This window comes from Heteronotia binoei, chromosome 18 (genome assembly GCF_032191835.1).
Source record: "Heteronotia binoei isolate CCM8104 ecotype False Entrance Well chromosome 18, APGP_CSIRO_Hbin_v1, whole genome shotgun sequence".
In the NCBI taxonomy this organism is placed as follows: domain Eukaryota; kingdom Metazoa; phylum Chordata; class Lepidosauria; order Squamata; family Gekkonidae; genus Heteronotia; species Heteronotia binoei.
In genome coordinates this window covers 46,248,999-46,272,377 of record NC_083240.1, presented here as the reverse complement: position 1 = coordinate 46,272,377, position 23,379 = coordinate 46,248,999, and the positions used below count along the sequence as shown (strand labels likewise).

The following is a 23,379-nucleotide window of genomic DNA, read 5'->3' as shown; positions in this document are numbered from 1 at the left end:
AAGGACCGTCTTGCACATGCCGGGCAGGGGGGGGGGATAATCATAGAGTTGGAAGGAACCTCTAGGGTCATCTAGTCCAACCCCCTGCACAATGCAGGAAACCCCCTAAATTCACAGGATCTTCATTGCTGTCAGATGGCCATCTAGCCTCTGTTTAAAAACCTCCAAGGAAGGATAATGTGGGGAGGGATCAGAAGTTGGGGAGAAGATCAGAGAAGGCACAAGGCACTGTGGGACTTCTGACCAAGGGAAATTTGACTCACATCTTGCCAGCGGTTTAGGTGTCAGGTAAAGATGGTTACTGATGTAACAAATACAAATTTGAGCAGACTTTGGAGGATGGTTGAAGACAGGATGGCCTGGCGTGACTTTGTCCATGGGGTCGCAAAGAGTCGGACTCAACTGTGCGACTGAACAATAAAAAAAAGATGGCGTTCCTTCCGAGAGGCTTTGAGGGAATGCCGGTTTGATATTCTGCTGTTCTTGTCTACCTGTACTGGCAGCTGCTGTATTGGTTTGGCTCTTGTGTTGAGTCGTGCTCTATAGCAGGTTTGACTTTGCTATATTTTTTGTATGACACAGTTGGTGTGATGCATTTTTAAGTCAATTGCTGGTAGCTGAAGAGGAATCCAAATGTGAACATTTCAAATAAAATAACTCTCTATCCAAGTCCGATGGACCTTCAGCGAATGAACATCTGCCTATGAGTTCCCCAAGTGTCATATACCTGCCCCCCTCCCCCTGGTCTCTGCGCTGCCAAGCAGGTGCGGCTTCTTCCACCCTGACAAGTGCTTGAGTGAAGGCACACTGCCTGACGGCAAAGCCAGGCTTTGAAGGCTATTTCACACCAAAAAGCTCCACGCGGACAGAAAACGAGCAAAAGCCTGTTCTAGGCTGCATCTACATGGCTAGGATTCTTTGTTTTGCATTCACAGCTGCCAGCCACCAAATACAGCATTTAGCACGGGAGCAGCCACAGAGCAGTTTTCTGCAGATTTTCCTCCATCTGCTGCCATTTTCCCTGCACAAATTATCCAAATTGGTAATTGATATGATGGTGAAAAGGGCCGTCCAGTCACAGCTGACTTATGGTGACTCAGTCTGGAGGGTTTTCAAGGCAAGAAACATGCAGAGGTGGCTTTCCATTGCTTGCCTCCAGGTCACGATCCTGGTATTCCTTGGAGGTCTCCCATTGAAATACTAACCACTGCTTAGCATCTGAGATCTGCTGAGATTGGCCTAGCCTGGGCTATCCAAGTCAAATTGGTAACCGATATAGCCCTATAGGAATTCCTGTTTTTTCAGAAAGCACAGCATGGAGCAGATGGAAGGAAAACGGTGCCTGAAATGTAGCACAAAAGCTCACGGCTGAAATTACTAAAACAATTGAAATGTTTGAACAACAAATTTGTCTCTTGATATTGTTCTTCAAATCCAATAAATCATACAAAATTCATACGAAAAACATCAAAATTATACAATTCAATACTGTCAAAGTTTCTAACCCAAACAATGGAACCCTGCACTGCTGGGGTATCTCTGTGTTAATTCCAGAACAGGAAAGTGAGTTCAAATTCACAATGATATTGCATGGATCCACATTCTAGGATTGGAATTTCATGCAGAGGTGGCTCTTTCTTCCAAACACTCCTGTGAACCCAAAAAATTCCACTGGTGTCCCCAAAAGTTCCGACAAACAAATTTGTTTTTCAGACATTTCAGTTGTATTAGTAATTTTGGCCATGAGCTTTTGTGCTACATTTCAGGGAAATGGGGCCAACACAGGTAGGACCCTTGAAAAATTGCCCCTTCCCAACCAGACAGAGCAACTGCTGCTTGGACTGTGCACTCCCCAGGAAGCTCATAGGAAAGCAGGTTTGGGAAAGTGCGTATTTTATTTATTTATTTTTTATTTGTATTGAAAACAGGGAAAGGGCAACTGGTGCAGGATTAGAACAGGATTAGAGTACTCCACCATAAAGAGCTCCAGTTCAGATGCCAAACCAGAGAAAAACCTCTATGCGGAAGCAGCAGTAATCTCAGATGCTCCTTTGGGCTTCATCCCTTCTGAATCCTCTTCCTCTGTTCCTAGAAACCTTATTTCATGTTTGAATTCCCTCAACTATTTCAAGAAAGTCATCCTACCGAGATCAAATTACTTCTCAGCCCAACGGAACTGAGAGCAAGCCTGGAAGGCATGGAACTTTTCAATTAAGCACCTCCACTTTTCTCATTAACATGGGCTTAATTTAGAAGTATGGAAGGTTTACATTCCAGGGTGGAATAGCAGTGCATTAGTCACAGGAGGGGTAGGAGACATTCCAGACATTTTTAGAGGCCAGTCCAAGGGCAGAGAAACGCACACGCTTGCTGAATTCACCCCTGCGGCAGTTTTGTGGAAAGCAAAGGTTTGTGCTTGGCAATGACAGGCTTGAATGAATCTGAACGTAGAAATTTAAGTATCTGGCGATTACAGTTCCGTAGATAAGTCTAAAAATGACAACAAATTCCACGTTAGGAAAGAAAGATGATGAAGAGGAGAACTATTGACTTGCAAGCTCTGGGTAGTAGGTTACAGTGTCTGGTTCTGTTTTCCACGATAACAACACTAGAGGAGGTTTCTGAAGTCCAGTGTCGTCCAGTCCAAGGTCAGAGTTTCAGAGTTCAATCCAAGCGGTAGGTTTGGGTCCAAGGTCAGGGGTTCGGAATTCACTCAAAGTTCGGTCCAGAGTCAGGTTTCCAGGAATCTGCCAGGTGGTGTTGGCACTTCAGTGTCTTAACATAACTGTTGTGTCCACACTCAAAAAGCCTCCCTTGGGAGGTTTTACAGCTGAACACTCAAATGTCATATTTCCAACCAGCTGCTCAGGAGTACTCCTGCAATGACTCATCTTCATTATCAGCAGGCAGCTGGCAGGAGGTGTGCACTTCGTTGTCTGACCTGTAGCTCAGCTCTCAGCCTTTGTCTGTGGTCTTCCAAAGGCACAGGAGATTCCAGAGGGCTGGGAGCAGCCAACCAACTTTCACCTGCTGCATTGGATCTGGAGAGTGGAGGTGGTTCTGTCCCAGATGTTGGCTGTAAGTCCGGGCATGCCAGCTCATTTTTGTGCAGGTCAGCTTCTATCAACTCCTCTTCCTCTGATGAGACCTCACTATTGCTGAGCCCCGGCTGACCCATGACAGGAGATGTGAAAACATTCTGCCATCTCACTGACTGTGAAAACCATTGTGGTTTTGCCTGACCTAGTAAACTGTAGCCAAGAGTCTAAGAAAAGTGGATTTGTGATCCTGGATAGTGAGGACATGTCCCTCTCATTTTTGCCGTTTTGAAACCTGAAGATGCTGAAACAGCTGCGTTGTGGTTTGCTTTTAAGCATCTGTGTGCTTCTGGCCAGTTCTGCTGGTGGGAGTGAAAGATTGGCACTGCAGTGTAAGACTCCACTGCTCACGCCCAGATGGAACATAAACTAGGTAGGCTCTTACACTTCTGACGCCAGCAAGAAGAAGAGTGCTTAACAATATGGTTTGGTAAGCACCATCAATGTACAAGGAAGGAAACAGCCGGCAACCTCCCCACACTTGGCCCTCAGGGAAAGAGGCCTTCCCAAAATATAGGCAGTTTTGCTTGTCCTCAGCCCCTGCTGGTTAAAACTGGGGGTGGTGATGGTACATTTTAATGCGCAATTAAAGCTTTGCTCCATTAATCACTCCAGTGGATCGATTCCAGCTCAGAATCACAGTTGTGCTGCAGTTAATACCACAGCATGCAAAAGAATAGGCAGGGTTTGACATTCTGAATGAGGGTTCCCCCCCCCCTTCCTTTCTGAGGCCTCGCTGCTTAATGTTGGGTGGGGGGGAGAAATAAACTGCTGTTGATTTGCCCAAGGCAAGGCAAAAGCAAAAAGCCTGCATGGGTTTCTATGGAAACACAATGAATGGAGTTTCAAATGTGGGGAGAGAGAAAGAAAAGGCCTCTCAGTCTTGGGCCTTGTAAATTATTTAAGTGGGACAGGCCTCTGTCCATTAAGGGCCAACAGAAAGATTTAAAACGGATCCTTCCACGGAGAGTGGCCACTGCCCAATTCAGACCAACAGACCAGCTGCAGCTGAGGAAAACAAAAGTCACTCGCTTTTTTAAACAGCTCTGTACAGCCATCTTTGGGAGAGGCATCACGTTTCAGGGATCACGCTGCTGGCCAAAAGCAGGCAAGAAGAGAAGGCAGCATAAAGGCTGCATTCATGCTTCATAATACAGCGCGGCTTGATAAAATCTCAGTTTGCTGTGATACCTGAAGGGGGTGGGGATGATGTCATGGATGCAGCAACGCTACTCCAGTTGCCACGTCCACAACACTCCAGCACAGGGGTGGCCAAACTGGCTTAATGTCAGAGCCACATAGAATAAATGTCAGATATTTGAGAGCCACAAAAGAAAAGGAAGGAAGGAAGGAAGGAAGGAAGGAAGGAAGGAAGGAAGGAAGGAAGGAAGGAAGGAAGGAAGGAAGGAAGGAAGGAAGGAAGGAAGGGAGAGGGAGTAGGGAGGGGAAGGTGGAAAGAAAGCAACTTTAAATGCATTCTCCGAGCCGCCGGCTGGCTTGACTTGGAGAAGTGATTTAAAGAGACTAAAAGAGACAAATGCCTTCTCCAAGCTGGCCGGTGGGGTAGTGGAGTCTTCAAGAGCCACACAATATGTGTGAAAGACCAACACGTAGCTCCTGAGCCACCGTTTGGCCACCCCTGCTCTAGTACATTCCACAACACTCTAGGACATTCTAGTTTCTATGGGAGATGAGAGGTGGGAATTCCTAGAGCTACACTGACACTGTGATATCATTTCCAAGTGATTATCCGGAAGTGATGGCATCATGTCAGGGTCACTCCCCATCTCAGCATCCCAGGCACCCTCAAAACTCCTGGGGATTGCCCGCTGACAACCCTACGCCTGAATGCCAACTGTATAACAAACCATCAGCGGATGTTTGGCTGGCTGACATCAAGCTGTCATTTCAAACTAGGATTTGCATTTGATTTGTCAATCAGCATTGATAACTGATTATGTATTGTGATGTCTAAATTTACTAACCAAAGTTTGTCAAGTAGTACCACTCCTTGTGGTTGTCTGTCTGGCCACGAAGATAGCACCCTGTTAGCTGCCCTGAGCCCGCTTGTGGGGAAGGCGGGATATAAATGTAATAAAAAATTTAAAAAATACAGGGGAGGATGTCCTCTCCACCAGCAGGAGGAGAAAAGGCAAGAAGCAGCAAACCAGGGGTCATTTGCAAACGGAGATTCGCCACTGACATCAAGTAAACTAACCAGCTTGTTGCACACGTGACAAGTTCCATGCTCAGAGCTCAATTCCCAGTGTGTACAGGCCCAGTCAAAATACGGACCACAACATGGGGTGGGGGGGGGGGGAGCTTTCAGTCCCTTGCAGGGCCATTTATTGGCTATGCAGAGCGACTCTTTGCCCTGTTGGGGGAAATTTACGTCTACTGATGGCTACATACAGGTTTCATCAATGAGACAAAGACCAGCTCCTGGAGGGCCCTTTCAGGATAAAAAAACCGGAACATGATGGGGGAGGCTGCAGTCCCTTCTTGCGCCTCACAGCCCTGCCTGGAATCGGCACACGGGAACAGAGTGCCCAGCACGGAACTCAGAAGGGACCCCTGCTCAACAGTCCTTTTGGAGAGCCAAGAGAAGGCACAATGATGACGCAGCGAACAGAACAAAGCTTGAGTCCAGGGGCACCTTTAAGACCAACAAAGTTTCATTCTGGGTAGAAGTTTTCATGTACCTGCTGCTTCAAACCAACATAGTCACCCACTCGAATGTATAGTGATACCCATCGAAATGATTGCAGAGTTATCCAGTCTGCTTACGAGCCACACCAAGATTGCTTGTTCCATGGGCCCTGCAGCATCAGACCAAATGCCCACCTCCACCAGCATCTCGTTTCCAGCAGCAGCTGAAGGGAAACCCACAAGCAGAGGATGAGTCCCCAGCCGGCGGGGGGAAAGTGTACAACTGGGGAAGGCAATGGCAAACCACCCTGTAAAAAGCCTGCAAGTGAAAACATCATGATACAACGTCGCCCCAGAGTCGAAAATGACTGGTGCTTGCACAGGGGATTAACTTTACCTTTTGGGGAGGGACGGCGGCTCAGTGGTAGAACATCTGCTTGGTTCAATCCCTGGCATCTCCAACTAAAGAAGGGTCCAAGTAAATAGGTGTGAAAAACCTCAGTTTGAGACCCTGGAGAGCCACTGCCAGTCTGAGTAGACAATACTGACTTTGATGGACCAAAGAGGGTCTGATTCAGTAGAAGGCAGCTTCATATAGTCATATATATATATATATATATATATATATATATATACAGCTCTTTTATTCTTTGAACTGGCCATTCCTGAGAGCCAGTGTGGGGTAGCAGTTAAGACAGTCAGACTAGGATCTTGGATGCCCCAGTTCAAATCCCCCTCTGTCAGGGAAGCTCACTAAGTGACCTTGGGCCAGTCGCTTTCTCTCACAACCTACCCCATAGGATAGTTAAAGGGATGAAAGGGAGGAGGAAGAGAAGGATGTTGTAACACACTTTGGATCCCAGCTGGACGGAAAAGTGGGGGCACAACCATACAAATAAATAAATAGCTTGAATATGCATGCAAATATACTGACTATACTGCTATATACTGACTATACTGACAGTATCATAACCCAGATAACTAACACAGTAATACAAAAAGTTACAAAAATTGTTATAGTTTATAATCTCAGTCAATTCACTTTGAAAATACTTCCAATTGTGATCTCAGTCTATTCACTACGAAATTATTTCCAATGTATAGAAGTTTCACAGAATATATATATAAAAAATAGGAACTACAGAAGTCCTTTTTAGGTTTTACCACGAATGCCGTCCAAAGGGAATAAGTCCCACAGTTCAATTAGGAATATTAAAGATTTTCTACTCTTATAGGGTAGCAAAGGCTCCCCTGAAGACTGTACAAAGCAAATCCCCAGAGTCCTGGACAAGGAGTCGACTAAGAATTTGTTTCATGCACACTCCTTCCGTCCAGGACCTCAGCAACCAGCTGTGTATCAGCCTGCCCTCACAATTCATACATCAATGCTTCCTGCATTCTGCAAAAATCTACATCTCAGTCTTCCGTCTGTATTCATGTTTCGAATGTTTTATTTACTAACTGGCATTCACCAATTCTAGCTGTTACCAACACATGCAGGAGCTCCCAGGAAGTCTACAAGCTGGACATAAAGCCAACAACTCAACGCAGCTGGTTGCAGCATCCCAAGCAACTGAAGTCCCAAGGTATTGATTGTGGACATTTCCTTTAGCTGCCCTGGATGGCCCAGACTAGTCCAATCTCATCAGATCTCAGAAACTAAGCAGCGTCGGCCCCGGTTAGTGCTTGGATGGGAGACCACCAAGGAAGTCCAGGGTTGCTACGCAGAGGCAGGCAAGGGCAAAACCACCTCTGAATGTCTCTGGTCTTGAAAACCCTACAGGGTTACCATAAGTCAGCTGCGACTTGACAGCAAGGGAGAAAGTCCCCCACATTCCCCCCCCCCCCAAGGATTTTCACCCAGTTTCCCTATGGAAAAACTGGAATTTTGGGGGAGCACTAAACAAAGCCCTCAGAAATATTTTCTACAACCAACCATCAGCCTTGGTAAACTCCCTCTAATGTAATCACAACCTGTTGCAGTGAATTTCAAGGTCATTCTGAGAAGAAGCCCTTTTGCTCCTCAATCTACAACCAGCCACATTTTGTCAGGTGGTCTCAAACACACAGCAAACAAAGTTTTCTTTACCTACTTCCTCTGCACTATGCATAATTCTATAAACCTCTAACTCATCCACATTTAATTGCCTTCTTTCTGAATTAAAAAAGCCTCAAATATCTTAGCAGCCGGGGAAAGGAGAGAGAGGATTCCCCCCAAATCTCATGGACCCAAATGCTTGTTTCTCCAAATGCTTCAGAGAAGAGTCCTCAGGGCTGAAAAAAAGAGGCATTCCAGGACTGAACCCTGGATGAAATTAAGTTTAGCAGAGTCTGGGGACACTGCTGCTAGTGGGTTTGTCATTCACGTTTTACAGAAATGTGCTCATCATGCAGCCATTGCCTAAGCGGGCCCTAGAAGGACCACACTAAATGGGGAGGGGCAGTGAAGGCTGTGGCTCAGGAGTACCAAATATGCTTGGGCCCCCAGATGGCCCCTGGTTCAACCCCCAACATCTCCAGTTAGAAGAATCAAGCAGCAGCCAAAGCAGAAGACCTCTGAGACCCCGGAGAGCCACTGCTGGTCAGAGAACAGAGACTGTCGCAGACCAGGGCTCTGATGCAGGATCAGACGGCTTCATGTGCATTCTGTTCGTGTAAGAGGGGCACTGCAATTCCCTGTAGGATGACAAGTTCTTTACTAGGGAGACAGACATAACAGAAAATCTGCACAACGATGGCATTCTGTAGCTTCTTTAGGCATTGTTTAGAAGGGAACTTTTAAGGTAGACGAGGGAGGGAGCCATGCAAAGATGTCATCTGAAGATGTTCCTTCTTTTCCTTTTGGCATCCCGAGCTTAGCAGATCATCTGTTTTCTCCAGCAAAGCCTACAGGCAAGATTAAGCTGGTCAAGAGCCAAACCGGACGTTGTAATAAACTCTAAATCTCCCATTCCCTCCCCCTCCCCCTGTCCCCAATCCAAGCACACAGTTTAAATTAATTTCAAAGGGGGGAGGGAGAGAGAGAGACACACACAAACAGAGAGAGTGAGAACAAGAACAGCCCCTCCTCTTTCCCTGAGTTTAGGAAATCTGACAACAAGCTGCCTGTTGATTTTCTCTTTCTGACAGAAGTGCCCAGGGGCACGTTCTCATATTACAACAATCCGGGATCTACCACCCATGTCAAATCCCACACACTCTATTTATTTCTGCTTCATAGGTATTCCAACTATTTCCTCCAAGATGAATCTCATCCGTGGAAGCACCCTGCGCATTCAATGATGAGCTGCAGAAGTTTCTGCCACAGCAAATGTGAGAGTCTTTCAGGCACGAGACTCTTTGTTGACGTCCTTGCTGCGCACTGGTGTTGGCGGAAGTCTAGCGAATGCTGGCAGATTCCATCAGACACAGATTGGACCCTGCTGCTGGTAGGGGCATCAGTCCACTGGCAGGAGAAGGAAAGAAGAGAAGGGCAAGGTGTGTGCCACCAGAGCACACTCACACTGCTAGCTGTTGGACTGAGAGTTGGCAGCCTCGGAGATACTTCTGTCCTGCACAGTCCAAGAGCACCATTCTGGCAGCAAGACTGGCGATGAGAGAGACCGGGGAGACAGACGGCGCAACCGGGACAGGAGGAAAAGCTCCCTTTCCAGTCAAGACAGCAGCAGTGGTTCTGTATCTATTTAGAAAATTTGTATTCCCCCTCCCCTTCCAGAATCTGCCTCACAGCTTAAAACAATATAATACCAGCAAGTTAATAAAAAGAAGCCAAGCCTACAGAAATAGTAAAAAACCAAGCCAAGCCAATTAAAACAGGTCCATTAAAAAGGAAAAGAAAGAAAAAAACACTAGAAAAGCAGCAAACAGACAATCTAAAAATGATACTGATGAAACAATCCTCGGGCTCATAGCAGCCCACAAAGCAGCTGAAAAGGCCTGGATTTTGGCCTGGCAGATAAAGGGAAATATGGCAAGGTGCCAGGTGAGCCCCAAAGAGGAGGCTTTCCCAAAGGCAGGGTGCCACCACCACGCTCAGGACAGGTTTCAAGAAGCCCCATCTTCAGAGAAGCTGAGGTCCTTCCAGAGATTCTATCACACAGTTAGGCTGGGACAAAATATTATTGCCACTTTTACAAGATCTTCAATGGTTTCCAATTTGGTTGGGAGCCCAATTCAAAGCCCTGGTTTTCAACTTTAAATGCCTTTACAACTTGGGAAGCAAAATACTTGACATGGCACCTGCTCGCACACGAACCAACCCATCACTCAAGATCATCTCTGGGGGCCTCCGTCTTGTGAGGATAAAGGAAGTGCCCCTTCCAGAAATATACAAATGACACCCAAATTTTAGCTAGCAAGTTAAAATACTTTTATTCTCTCTCAGCGATTTGATTGTTATAATATTACCTGCTGCGCAAAATAGGGGTGCAATTTTAGCTCGCCTCCTCGTGGTGCACCCTGGATAACATGAAAGAGCTAGAACAGGGGTGTCGATCTCATTTGTCATGAGGGCTGGATCTGACATAAATGAGACTTTGTCAGGCTGGGCCATGGGTGTCATATAGTATCATGCCAGGTAGCTGCGATATAAACTTTTTTTTAACAAAAAAAAGGATTTTTAAAAAAAAATTAAAATAAAATATACTTAAAAGATTAGTACTCATGCAATATTTTGTTGATTCAACGGTTTCCAATAATTGACACCTCTTGCTCTGAATTATTACATCAAAATCTGGAGACAATGTGTGTGCTGTAGCAGTCCTGAGTATGCTGTTCAGGTGTGCCTGTAAGTTGCAAACCTACTTTTGCTTTATAGACATTCATTACAGAAATCTCATGGTCAATACTTCAAGCCTATGACCCAGATGAAAACATGAAACGGCTGGGCATTGCAAGCTTTTGCACATAACTTGCATCATGTGCTGGTCAGAGAGGAGAAAATAGAAGTTTTGCTCTGTAGCTCTTGTGTCATTGAGCAAGCCTGGCAAAGCAAGCTGTAATGCAGAAGGGAGCAAGAGAGAGAGAAGGAAGCAGATGACAGAGAGTTGTTCGTGGGCCTGACAGGAGCCCTCCGGGGGCCTGATCCAGCCCTCGGCCTCATGTCCGACACCCCTGCTTTAACCACTTAATTTAGTTCTTATTTAGTTCTCTCAGAGATTATAGTCTGGAATTAGTATCTTTTGGGAATACACAATGTAATTCTCTTCCAGCCAAGGTTTATTTGTCCATGTGACTCTGCTGGGGAGCATCAGAAGAGGCACTGGCTTCAACCTCCAAACCTACAAAGCATCCATTGATTATGATGGGTAATCAAGCCAGAAGGAAAACCATTCCTCTCTTCCCTCCATTCCTGACCTCCCAAGGCATCATCCAGCTAGTTCAGTGGACCACTGGATCACAAAAGAGTTGAGAGATCTTTAATATTGAAAAATATATTTTATTTCTAAAGGAGTAGGGACATTGGGATGAAAATAATAACACTATAGACGACATTCTCTAAGCTATCACTAACAAGCTGTTCCTCAGCCAGCTCACTGCAGATCCTAACACAGAACTGCCAACTGCTCTTCTTTAACCGTCGTTTTCCAAGCCTCTGCTTCACATTCCATCAGCTCTATGACTGACAGGTAAACATATCGAACACCAGGGCTTCTTTTGAGCAGGAACACACAGGAACGCAGCTCTGGCTGGCTTGGTGCCAGAGGGCATGGCCTAATATGCAAATGAGGTCCTGCTGAGCCTTTTTTTTTTTTTTACAAAAAACCCTATGTGAAATAATGGTGATGTCAGGGGGTGTGGCCTAATATGCAAATGAGTTCCTGCTGGGCTTTTTCTACAAAGAAAGCCCCGTCTAACATTATAATGACTGAACTTTAGACATTGCCTGGACATACAATATAAATATTCAAAATTCCAACACCTTCAACTGTTCCTAGCATTCTTGTCTTTTTCAGTAAGTCTCATCTTCTTATAACGTGACCAAAGTGCAAACTGTACCCATGAGTAACCATTCTCATGAGCACCCCATTTAGGTAACAGATAAGGCTCTGAGGCACAACTTTCTGGTCTAAAAAATCTCTTATGTTATGAGAACATATCTATATTAGAAAGGACCCACTGTGAGCCCTTAAATGGTAAGCAGTTATTAAGGATTGCAGTCAGCAGAGGCAACATGTGTAATATTAGAAGAAAATACTGCAATAGTGCCAAACTGAATGAAAATAAATTTAATTATTGTGAAAATACTATAAAGTGCACAGGAGCAAAAGTACTACTTACATACAAGAGTACAAGATATTATTCCTAGTAAAATTCCTAGTAAGAATACATAGGGAAGGAAGTAAACACCTGAGAGTCACCATGTGATAGCTGCACAGAAAATCATGGCTGTGAAATCACAATTCCCTGATGCGTCGCTCCTCTTAGCCACTAGATGAGCATGCGCACAAACCTCTGGCATTGATATTCTTGGGAGCAGATTTCTGTATGATTTCCTTTCCTTCTTATTACCTTAACAAGGGCACAATTCCCCGCAATCTAATTACTACCTTAATCAGTATAAATGAAAAAAAAAACAAATAGTATCTTTTCCTTCCAGCTCGCACCTCATTTATTTACAGAAACCTAATTATGCAGCTTGAAATCTTTCTCACATTATATCTGGAAAACCCACTCTACAATAATTAAATTATTTGCATTTTTAACATGCAAAATTAAGAGTTGTTCAGATGCCAGTGTTGCTAGGCCTGTGTTGGAAAATACCTGGAGACTCTGGGGGTGGATCTGGGAGAGGGTGGGGTTTTTTTGGAGGGGAGGAGCCTCAACCATCCTTCAAAGGAGCCATTTTCTCCAGGGGAGCTGATCTCTCCTAGCTGAAGATCAGTTGTAAAAGCAGGAGATCCCCTGGCCCCACCTGGGGGCTGGCAACCCTATCAGATGCAGAAATTCCAGTTCCTGGAATTTTCATATGAAAGGGATTCTGGTCTGTATGAAAACCCTGCCGGCTTCTCGAAAGCAGCCAAGGCCAGCCTGCAACCCAGAGTTCCAGGAAGCTTCATCATACAAGAGCAAGTTCTCTTTCCACCCACAATGCTTCACAGGAAAGGACTGCCCCATTCATCCCGCAGACCAAAATTTACAAAATATTTAAGAAGATAACTTCAAGCAATCCAAGGTGGGTTATAAAAAAAAAAAAGACTGCAAATTGTTGATGTTGAAAAAATGAAAACACAAAAAAAACAAAGAGTATCTTTTCCTTCCAGCTCGCACCTCATTTATTTACAGAAACCTAATTATGCAGCTTGAAATCTTTCTCACATTATATCTGGAAAACCCACTCTACAATAATTAAATTATTTGCATTTTTAACATGCAAAATTAGAGTTGTTCAGATGCCAGGGTTGCATTCTACCAGGGAAATATTCTGTGCTGCCCTAAAGTTTACTTTGCGTTTTTTCACTGAACAAAATTAAGTATCTACAAAAATTGAAGGGGGGCGGGAGAGAGAGAGAGAGATCTCCTTCTCTTTGTGGGAATCTGTGCCTTAAGAAAGCAGGAATCCGTTTTCTCTCAGAGGAAGGCGGCTAAGTCACTGCCTAAGCCCCATGCAAATAAAGAGGTGGAGGGGATTGAAAAGGGACAGATCACCCCAGTGGTCTGCAAAAGAGCCATTAATTAAAGGGGAAGAGCTGGGGGGGCTTGCTGGGATTAAAAGGATGTGGCCAAGACATGATCTCCTTTGGATGTCTGCTTAAAAAAAAAAAAAGGCAGCCAAATTCCTCAGTTGCTGCTGCCACAATCAAATTTAAAAGTTTTTAAAAATAGAAAAATTCCAGTGAGAGGCTTTAATGCAAGTTTTCAACCCACATTCCAAGTGACCCAGATATTCCCCTTTGTGGAAGAAAGCAGGTTTAGGACCTGCACAGAACTCAAAGGCTTGCTGGTCCATCAACACACATGGTTCAATCAAAGGGATGGCCAGAGCTACTGTTGATCCAGTTTGATGCTTCCTTCCAAGACGAGTCCCTCTCGAAAACTCATCCTGGCTGTGCTTATACAGCAACCATGTCGACTAGTTCCTTGCCAAGCTCAAAGCAAACCTTTCAGGACCCTTGACAGTCCAGCACCGAAGAATCTAAAGGACAGTTGTGCCCAGATGTTCCCACAGAACAGAAAAACCTGCCTGAGGCCATCAGAAAGGGCTCCCCCCCCCACTTTTATCATTTTCAGGGCTTTTTTTGTAGAAAAAGCCCAGAAAGAACTCATATGCATATTAGGCCACACCCCCTGACACCAAACCAGCCGGAACTGTGTTCCTGTGCGCTCCTGCTAAAAAAAAGCCCTGATCGTTTTGAAAAAATTTGCAAAACAGAAAGGTCCAGAAGGGCCATTCTTATAAAGAAATCAAAACTATGGTATAAGGTATCAGCCCCAGAGATTGCTCTTATAAGAAAAAGTACTATAACATATATTGCAATGTTTATTATACGTACCGCCCCCTTTTATTGCAACCCAATGTCTTCCCCTTTAATCACACTTTCTTCAATATGGCATGTCAAAACAGAGAGCTTTCTTGCCTTAGATCGTTCTTTTCCAACACTATTTTCTTGCCTTGTCAGTTTTTAAAGAATTATTTGCTTGCTTTGCCTTCCAACTCTTCAACCATAGCCCATTGCATTGTTTTATTTCATTAGAGAGCTGGGCTGTTTGATGGAAATTGGCTTTCATATTTGGTACAGATGAAATCAGCCAACTGATCTTCACCAGAGGGCCCTCTTTGGGAGGCAAATTAGTTGTCCAATAACAACGCCTTTTCTTCTGTGGCACCCTGCCTGCTAGAGTTGTCAAATACAGGTTGGGAAGTACCTGGAGATTTGGGGGCAGAGCCTAGGGAGGGGTGGATTTGGGGAGGTCCATGGTGCAGAGTGATCAGCTGCAGTATTGCAGTCCAAGCTCTGCTCACGATGTGAGTTCGATCCCAGTGGAAGCTGGGTTCAGGTAGCCAGCTCAAGGTTGACTCAGCCTTCCATCTTTCCGAAGATAGTAAAATGAGTACCCAACTTACAGAGGCATTCCCAAGAAGAAGGGACACTGAGCTCAGATCCAAGTTTGAGTCAAGCTACACCTGGAATGCACATACACCTACCTTCACACTTGATGCAGCTAAACTGTCTTAACTCTGTCTCTACAGGGAAAACGGAAGGGTGCCAAAAATCTGGAGTAGCCACCTTCCCATCTTCTGCTGCGGCAGCTGGACCACAGTGTTCTCTATTACAGTCTCTACTGAAAAGAACTCCTGTTTGCTGCTAGGAAACCTCTGTGATGAAACAGAATTCTTCTGTCTTTGCTGAATGTCCGGGTTGCTGTGCTAAGGATGTACGCAATCCAGACTTCCAACGGCTATTCTTCGTGTAGAGCAGAGGTGTCTTACTGATTTGCTATGAGGGCAAGATCCGACATAAATGTCACTTTGTTGGGCCGGGCCATGTGTGCCATAAAATGTAACACCAGGTACTGGAGATATAAACTTTACAAAGGTGATTTCGGATGTCGAATGGAAATAGCAGATAAGAACATAAGAGAAGCCCTGTTGGATCAGGCCAATGCCCCATCCAGTCCAACACTCTGTGTCACAGAAGAACATAAGAGAGGCCATGTTGGATCAGGCCAACGGCCCATCCAGTCCAACACTCTGTGTCACAGAAGAACATAAGAGAGGCCATGTTGGATCAGGCCAGTGGCCCCTCCAGTCCAACACTCTGTGTCACAGAAGAACATAAGAGAGGCCATGTTGGATCAGGCCAGTGGCCCCTCCAGTCCAACACTCTGTGTCACATAAGAACATAAGAGAAGCCATGTTGGATCAGGCCAGTGGCCCCTCCAGTCCAACACTCTGTGTCACATAAGAACATAAGAGAAGCCATGTTGGATCAGGCCAATGGCCCATCCAGTCCAACACTCTGTGTCACATAAGAACATAAGAGAAGCCATGTTGGATCAGGCCAATGGCCCATCCAGTCCAACACTCTGTGTCACACAGTGGCCAAAAAAACTAAATGCCATCAAAAGGTCCACCAGATGAATGACAGTAGTATGCTTGATTATTTTCAGAATATGCCAAAATAATTTCCTCAGTGTACGCTGTGCTTGTCAGAAGAATCCATCCATCCTCCCCCTCTCCAAAGAAGTGTGCTTGGACACAAAAGCGTATACTTGGAATAAAGCGTTGTTGATCTTGCAGCTGCCATGGGGCTCTCTTGCTTCACCCTCCCTTCCTCCCCTCTGGTAGTTGGTGGATCAGGGTCCCAGCCTCTGGCAGGAGGGTTCAAAGCATGCACCAGATCCAGCCATGCCAGAACTGAGGCAAGACGCTTGGAGAACGGACTGAGAGAGCACTCTGGTTGTGCAGTTAGATTGCTTTTCAAAGGCAACACCAGCCTTTTAAGAATGGCTGCAATCGCTTGCATCTGGTTTAATGCAATGTATTGAGGTGACGGCTCGGATAGCTCCCAAATCCTAGCTTGCCTGATACTGGACAAAAGCAGAGCGATGCGCTTGCAGAAAGAAGCCCAGCCAATCATACCCGCCCACCCCAGTTCCCTCCAGACAAGAGAGTGGCGTAGCAGGTACCAAGGAGAGTAGTCGTCTGCCAGGCAACCACCGTGCTTCCAGAGCGATACAGTATCACACAAAAGGCAAAGGCTTCTCCCCGCAGGGCCGTCAAGTGACAAGGGCACCAGTGAGCAGAATTGCTTCGGCATTCATTTCCAGTCCCAGGATTGTTTTAAAGTGCCAGCTGTGGACATGAATCTCTCCATTCACCTTCCACAGCAGTTGGGTAGAATGGCAGGCAGCTCCAGGGCGGGCAAAGGATACCCACCAAGCTGCACTCCGCGGGGCTGTGTATATTTGCCATGCAAGTTGGCTCACCATTGCAAAAGCAGGAGACAGCATTGTGAAAATCTCATCCATGACCAAAAGAGAGAGAGAGATTTTTAATCTATCTCCCTGGACTCTTGGGGAAGGGGCCAAGGCTCAGTGGCAGAGCTTCTGTTTGGTGTGCAAAAGGTCCCAGGTTCAATCCCTGGCGGTGTCTCCAGTTAAAAGCACCAAGTAGCAGGTGATGTGAAAACCCTCTGCCTGAGACCCTGGAGAGCTGCTGCCAGTCTGAGTAGACCAAGGGTGTCAAACATGCAGCCCAGGGGGCAAATCAGGCCCCCGGAGGGCTCCTAATGGGCCCCCTTCTGCATCACAGCTTGATTTACTATTTATTTATTACGTTAGATTTATATCCCACCCATTCTTCAAAGATTCAAGGTGGCTAACAACATAAACAATGTTAAAACAATAAAACAATCAGGTAAAATCACAATGGTGCTACTTCATCTATTCAGGCAGGATAAGAACATAAGAGAAGCCATGTTGGATCAGGCCAATGGCCCATCCAGTCCAACACTCTGTGTCACACAGTGGCCAATATGTGTGTGTGTGTTTGTGTGTGTATACACACGCACATACATACATACATACATATACAAACATATATACACACACACACACACACACACATATATATATATATATATATATATATATATATATATATATATATATATATATATTTATATACTGTGGCTAATAGCCACTGATGGACCTCTGCTCCATATTTTTATCCAATCCCCTCTTAAAGCTGGCTATGCTTGTAGCCACCACCACCTCCTGTGGCAGTGAATTCCACATGTTAATCACCCTTTGGGTGAAGAAGTACTTCCTTTTATCCGTTTTAACCTGACTGCTCAGCAATTTCATTGAATGCCCACGAGTTCTTGTATTGTGAGAAAGGGAGAAAAGTACTTCTTTCTCTACTTTCTCCATCCCATGCATAATCATGTAAACCTCTATCATGTCACCCCGCAGTCGACGTTTCTCCAAGCTAAAGAGCCCCAAGCGTTTTAACCTTTCTTCATAGGGAAAGTGTTCCAAACCTTTAATCATTCTAGTTGCCCTTTTCTGCACTTTTTCCAATGCTATAATATTATTTTTGAGGTGTGGTGACAGAATTGTACACAGTATTCCAAATGAGACCGCACCATCGATTTATACAGGGGCATTATGATACTGGCTGATTTGTTTTCAATTCCCTTCCTAATAATTCCCAGCATGGCATTGGCCTTTTTTATTACAATCGCACAGTGTCTTGACATTTTCAGTGAGTTATCTACCACGACCCCAAGATCTCTCTCTTAGTCAGTCTCTGCCAGTTCACACCCCATCAACTTGTATTTGTAGCTGGGATTCTTGGCCCCAATGTGCATTACTTTGCACTTGGCCACATTGAACCTCATCTGCCACGTTGACACCCACTCACCCAGCCTCAACAGATCCCTTTGGAGTGCCTCACAATCCTCTCTGGTTCTCACCACCCTGAACAATTTAGCGTCATCTGCAAACTTAGCCACTTCACTGCTTAGTCTCAACTCCAAATCATTTATGAACAAGTTAAAGAGCATGGGACCCAGTACTGAGCTCTGCGGCACCCCACTGCTTACTGTCTTCCACTGCGAAGATTGCCCATTTATACTCACTCTCTGTTTCCTATTAATTAGCCAATTTTTGATCCACAAGAGGTCTTGTCCTTTTACTCCATGACTCCCGAGTTTACTGAGGAGCCTTTGATGAGGAACTTTATCAAAAGCTTTCTGGAAGTCAAGTTAAACAACATCTATTGGGTCCCCTTTGTCCACATGTTTGTTCACCCCCTCAAAGAAATGTAACAGGTTAGTGAGGCAAGATCTTCTTTTACAGAACCCATGCTGAGTCTTCCTCAATAACTTGTGTTCATCAATGTGCCTACTCATTCTGTCCTTGATAATGCTTTCTACCAACTTTCCCAGTATTGAAGTCAGACTGACTGGCCTGTAATTTCCCGGATCTCCTCTGGAACCCTTTTTAAAGATGGGGTGACATTTGCTACCTTCCAGTCCTCAGGAACAGAGGCAGATTTCAATTAAAGATTAGATGTTTTTGTCAGGAGATCCACAAGCACAACTTTGTTCTTTCAGAACTCTTGGATATATGCCATTCGGACCTGGTGACTTATTAGTTTTTAATTCGTCAATCAGTTGTAGGACCTCCTCTCTCGTCATCTCAATCTGACTCAGATCTTTCAATACCCCTTCCAAAATTAGTGGTTCTGGAGCGGGCAAACATTTCTCATCTTCCACAGTGAAGACGGAGGAAAAAAATGCATTCAGCTTCTCATCTATTTCCCAATCCTCCTTCAGTAATCCTTTGACCCCTTGGTCATCCAAGAGCCCCACTGCCTCCCTGGCTGGTTTCCTGCTTCTAATATATTTGAAGAAATTTTATTGCTAATCTTTATGTTTTTTGCAATATGCTCCTCATAGTCCCTTTTTGCCTGCCTGATCACAATCTTGCATTTGATTTGCCACAGTCTGTGTTCCCTTTTACTAATCTCACTTGGACTAGCTTTCCACCACTTAAAGGAGTCCTTCTTACCTTTTACAGCTTCCATTACTTTGTTTGTTAACCATGCCTTTTCTTATACCTGTTTGTGCCTTTCCTAACTTGTGGTATATATTTTATCTGAGCTTCTAGGATTATAGTTTTAAATAGTCTCCAAGCTTCCCCAAGGGTTTTGACTGTATTTACCTTTCCTTTCAGTTTCCTCTTCACATGCCTCCTCATCTCAGAGAATTTACCCCTTTTAAAGTTAAATGTGGGTGTGCTGGTCTTTTGGGGCAACTCCATATTTATACAAATGGTGAAATCAATAACGTTATGGTCACTGCTCTCAAGCAGTGCAATCACTTTTACATCTTTCACCAAGACTTGGGCATTACTTAGGACCAAATCCAGGATCGCCCCACCCCTGGTAGGTTCTGTGACCATCTACTCCATAGCACAGTCATTGAGAGCATCTAGAAACTCAATCTCTTTCTCTTGACCTGAACACATATTGACGAATCAATCTGCGGGTAGTTAAAATTACCTATTACGACACAGTTTTTACGTTTAGCCGCTATCATTAATCCTTCCATCATATTATAATCATCCTCTATCTTTTGATTTGGTGGGCGATAACAAACTCCCATAGTTAAATTTCCTTTTGGGCCCTCTATTTCAACCCAAAGTATTTCTAGAAGGGAATCTAATTCTTTGACCTCAGTCTTACTGGACTGTATACCCTCTCTGACATACAGAGCCACCCACCTCCAACCATTCCCTCCCTATCCTTCTGATATAACTTATATCCAGGAATCACTGTGTCCCACTGATTCTCCTCATTCCACCAAGTTTCTGAAATTCCCACAATGTCTATGTTTTCCCCCAACATTCCAACTCACCAATTTTACTTCGAACACTTCTAGCATTTGCATACAAACATCTATAATTTCCCAGGCAAGTTAGGCCCGCAACCTTCCTCCTGCTGCCTTGAGACTTTAGCAGACACTCCATACTGTTTGTCACCATCTCAGTGGACAACTCTGATCCATTACCCGGTAGAAAAGCAACAGCTAATCCTTCATCTCTTTGAGATAAGTCCTCCCGAACCAGAGACACTTCATCTCCTGTCGGCTTTCCCCCAAGATTTAGTTTAAAAACTGCTCTGCCACCTTTTTGATTTTAAGCGCCAGCAGCTTGGTTCCATCTGGGGACAAGTGGAGACCGTCTCTTTTGTACAACTCCCGCTTGTTCCAGAAAGCATCCCAGTGCCTAACAAACTTAAACCCTTCCTCCCTACATCACACATTGAGAATTCTAATTTGTGCCTATCTCTCCAGCCCTGCACGTTGAACAGGTAGCATTTCTGAGAAGGCTACCTTGGAGGTCCTGGCCTTAAGTCTCCTGCCTAGCAGCCTATTTTTTTCCTCCAAGACTTCACGACTGCATTTCCTCACATCGTTGGTGCCAACATGCATCACGACCACTAGCTCCTCTCCAGCACTATCAGCTTATCTACAACACATGTAATGTCCGCTACCTTCGCACCAGGCAGGCAAGTCACCATACGGTCAGTACGCAGTTTTGCCACCCAGCTGTCTACTTGCCTAAGGATCAAATCACCAACTACCAAGACCCGCCCTCCTTTTCCTGCCCAGGGATGGTTCCTTGGCGCGAAAGGATACCCGCTCACCAACTGAAGAAGAGGTCCCTTTTGAGGGCACATTCCCCTTATCCTCAGAATGGTGCCCTGTTCCTTCTCGACCCTCATGCTCCCTGGCAGCAACGGGGCTGCCACGTTCAGAGTGGGGCTCATCTAACACGTCCCCGAGAGTCTTCTCCGAGTGCCTAACTGACTGTCTCTGCTTCTCCAGGTCAGTCACCTCAGCATCAAGGGTACGAACTCGTTCCTTGAGGACGAGGAGCTCCTTGCATCGAGCACACACCCAAGACTTCTGTCCTGTGGATAGCTAGTCATACATGAGACACTCAGTGCAAAACACTGGAAAGCCCCCACCCCCCTGCTGGCATTCTACCTTCATGATAGCTTTTTTAAAATATACAGTCCCCTTTTAAATCCTGCTTGTTTATGTGGCTCTCCTTCTGGAGGGTCTACTTACTTTATTGGGAACACCAGGAAAATAGGGATCTGGATTCCTGGTCTTTACACAGCCCCCAGGCTAAGAGCCACAGGCCAAGGCGCAGCTTAATAATGCAAAGAGAATCATATAGTATTTTCCTTTCTCCACAGCGTTCAGATCCTAGGCAGTTGGTACTAATATGAAATAGATCCAGGTGAGGTGGCAGCCCTCTCCCATTTAGATGTCATATGCCATCCGGAACAATTCAGTCTTGCAGGCCCTGTGGAACTGCAATAAGTCCCGCATGGCCCTGATGGCTTCTGGGAGGGTGTTCCAGATTATTGGGGCTGCCACCGAGAAGGCTCTTGCTCTGGGGAATTTAGCCTAGCCTCTTTTAGCCCAGGGACAACCAAAAGATTTTGAGAACTTGATTGAAGTGCTTGCTGGGGAACATGGGGGGGCTCTGCTAGGCTTGCTCAGTTGCACAAGAGCGACAGAGCAAAGCTTCTGTTTTCTCCATTGGCTGAAGCACCTCCCTTGGGGAGGAAGGGGAGGGAGGGAAAACTTGCTTTGCCAGGCTATCACAATCGCACAGCCGAGCTACTGAGCCAAGCCTTTCTTCATTCTATTGGCTGAGGCTCCTCCCCCTCCTGGCCCCCTGGGGAAAGAAAGAAACAGCCAGCGCTTCCTTTGCCCAGTTCCCTGGATCCCATGGGAGAGAGCACCTATAAGACCAATGAGTGCTGGTGTTTTATGTTTTATTTTAAGTTTTTAAAAAATCTTTGTGTTTGCCTGTGTCCTTTATAAAGTTTATATCTCTGCTCCCTGGCATTACATTTTAAGACACACACGGCCTGGCCCGACAAGGTCTCATTTATGTCAGATCCGGCCCCTCTAACAAATGAGTTCAACACACCTACAGTAGACAATACCAAGGTCCATCAAGTATGATAAGGCAGCTAGGAGGGACGGTGGCTCAGTGGCAGAGCATCTGCTTGGGAAGCAGAAGGTCCCAGGTTCAATCCCTGGCATCTCCAAATAGGTGTGAAAAATCCTCAGCTTGAGATCCTGGAGAGCCGCTGCCAGTCTGAGAAGACAATACTGACTTTGATGGACTGAGGGTCTGATTCAGTATAAGGCAGCTTCATATGTTCATGAGTCCTTGTGTCCATGGTCAGAAAGACTGAAGTGGTCAGGAAATGGGACAAGACAAGAACTTGCTCAGAACTTGTCAGGCCCTCAGACATTCAGATATTTTCCACCTGCAAACATGGTGGTTTCATCAAAGTCAGCACAACTAACGGCCATTGACAGGGCGACCCTCTACAAATGCAACTCTTTCAGTTTAGGTTCCTCTGGCAAAGAGAAGCAAGGGGAGAAATACGAACAGGGTGCCAGACAAACAGAACCGCCTGTGACCAGGGTTCCCTCTAAGCCGAGTTAGTGTGAGCCAGCTCACAGTTTTTTACCCTCCGGCTCACACACTTTTGTCTTAGCTCAGGAAAAACGGCCCCAGAGTAGCCCACGACTGTAATGCCAGTAGCTCATGAAGTAGAATTTTTGCTCCCAAGGCTCCACAGCTTAGAGGGAGTATTGTCTGTGGCCCCTAAATTAGTTGGCCTGCCACCGGACAAGCCTGGATTTCTTGATGCAGCCCCCCTCAGTAAGTGGGCCTGACAACCCACTGGGCACCAAATCATCAGGGAAGAAGCCAGAATGCTCTTGCTTTATATGCCCCAGACCTCAAGCTCAGTCCCTGGGCAGCTGCCTCTGCCTGGAGCCCCAGAGCTGAGCCGCCCGTAAGACGGTCAGGAGGCGGCATCGACAGAGGTCTTCTTCAATGTCAGCAGGGCTTGGGAATGGGAGGGAGGGGAAGGGGAAACCATGTCAGCAGCGGTCTGGCAAAGGTTTGGATCATTCCCCCTCCATGTCTCACGCTGAAGCGGGAAACGTTTGGCAAGAGTGAGGGAAATAAGAGGAAACCTCCGCTCTAGCCAAACCCGCTTCTCAGCAGCACGAGGAGAGATGGAGTTCTGGCTCTCCTCTCCTTGAAGGGCTTTGGCTCTTCTCTTGGGGAAAGCAAAGGA

General features: G+C 45.6%; 1 protein-coding gene across 2 annotated transcripts in view; it reads right to left on the bottom strand.

The window, feature by feature from the left end:
• The window catches only part of CUEDC1 (CUE domain containing 1), an 81,767-nt gene extending 66,776 nt beyond the window's left edge, over positions 1 to 14,991 (bottom strand). The window contains exon 1 of one of the 2 annotated variants that reach the window (XM_060259390.1): positions 14,893 to 14,991. The gene's annotated coding sequence lies outside the window, so the exon portion shown is untranslated. The remainder of the gene's footprint in view (positions 1 to 14,892) is intronic. The other variant, XM_060259392.1, reaches the window with a different exon arrangement.
• Between the last annotated feature and the right edge of the window lie 8,388 nt (positions 14,992 to 23,379).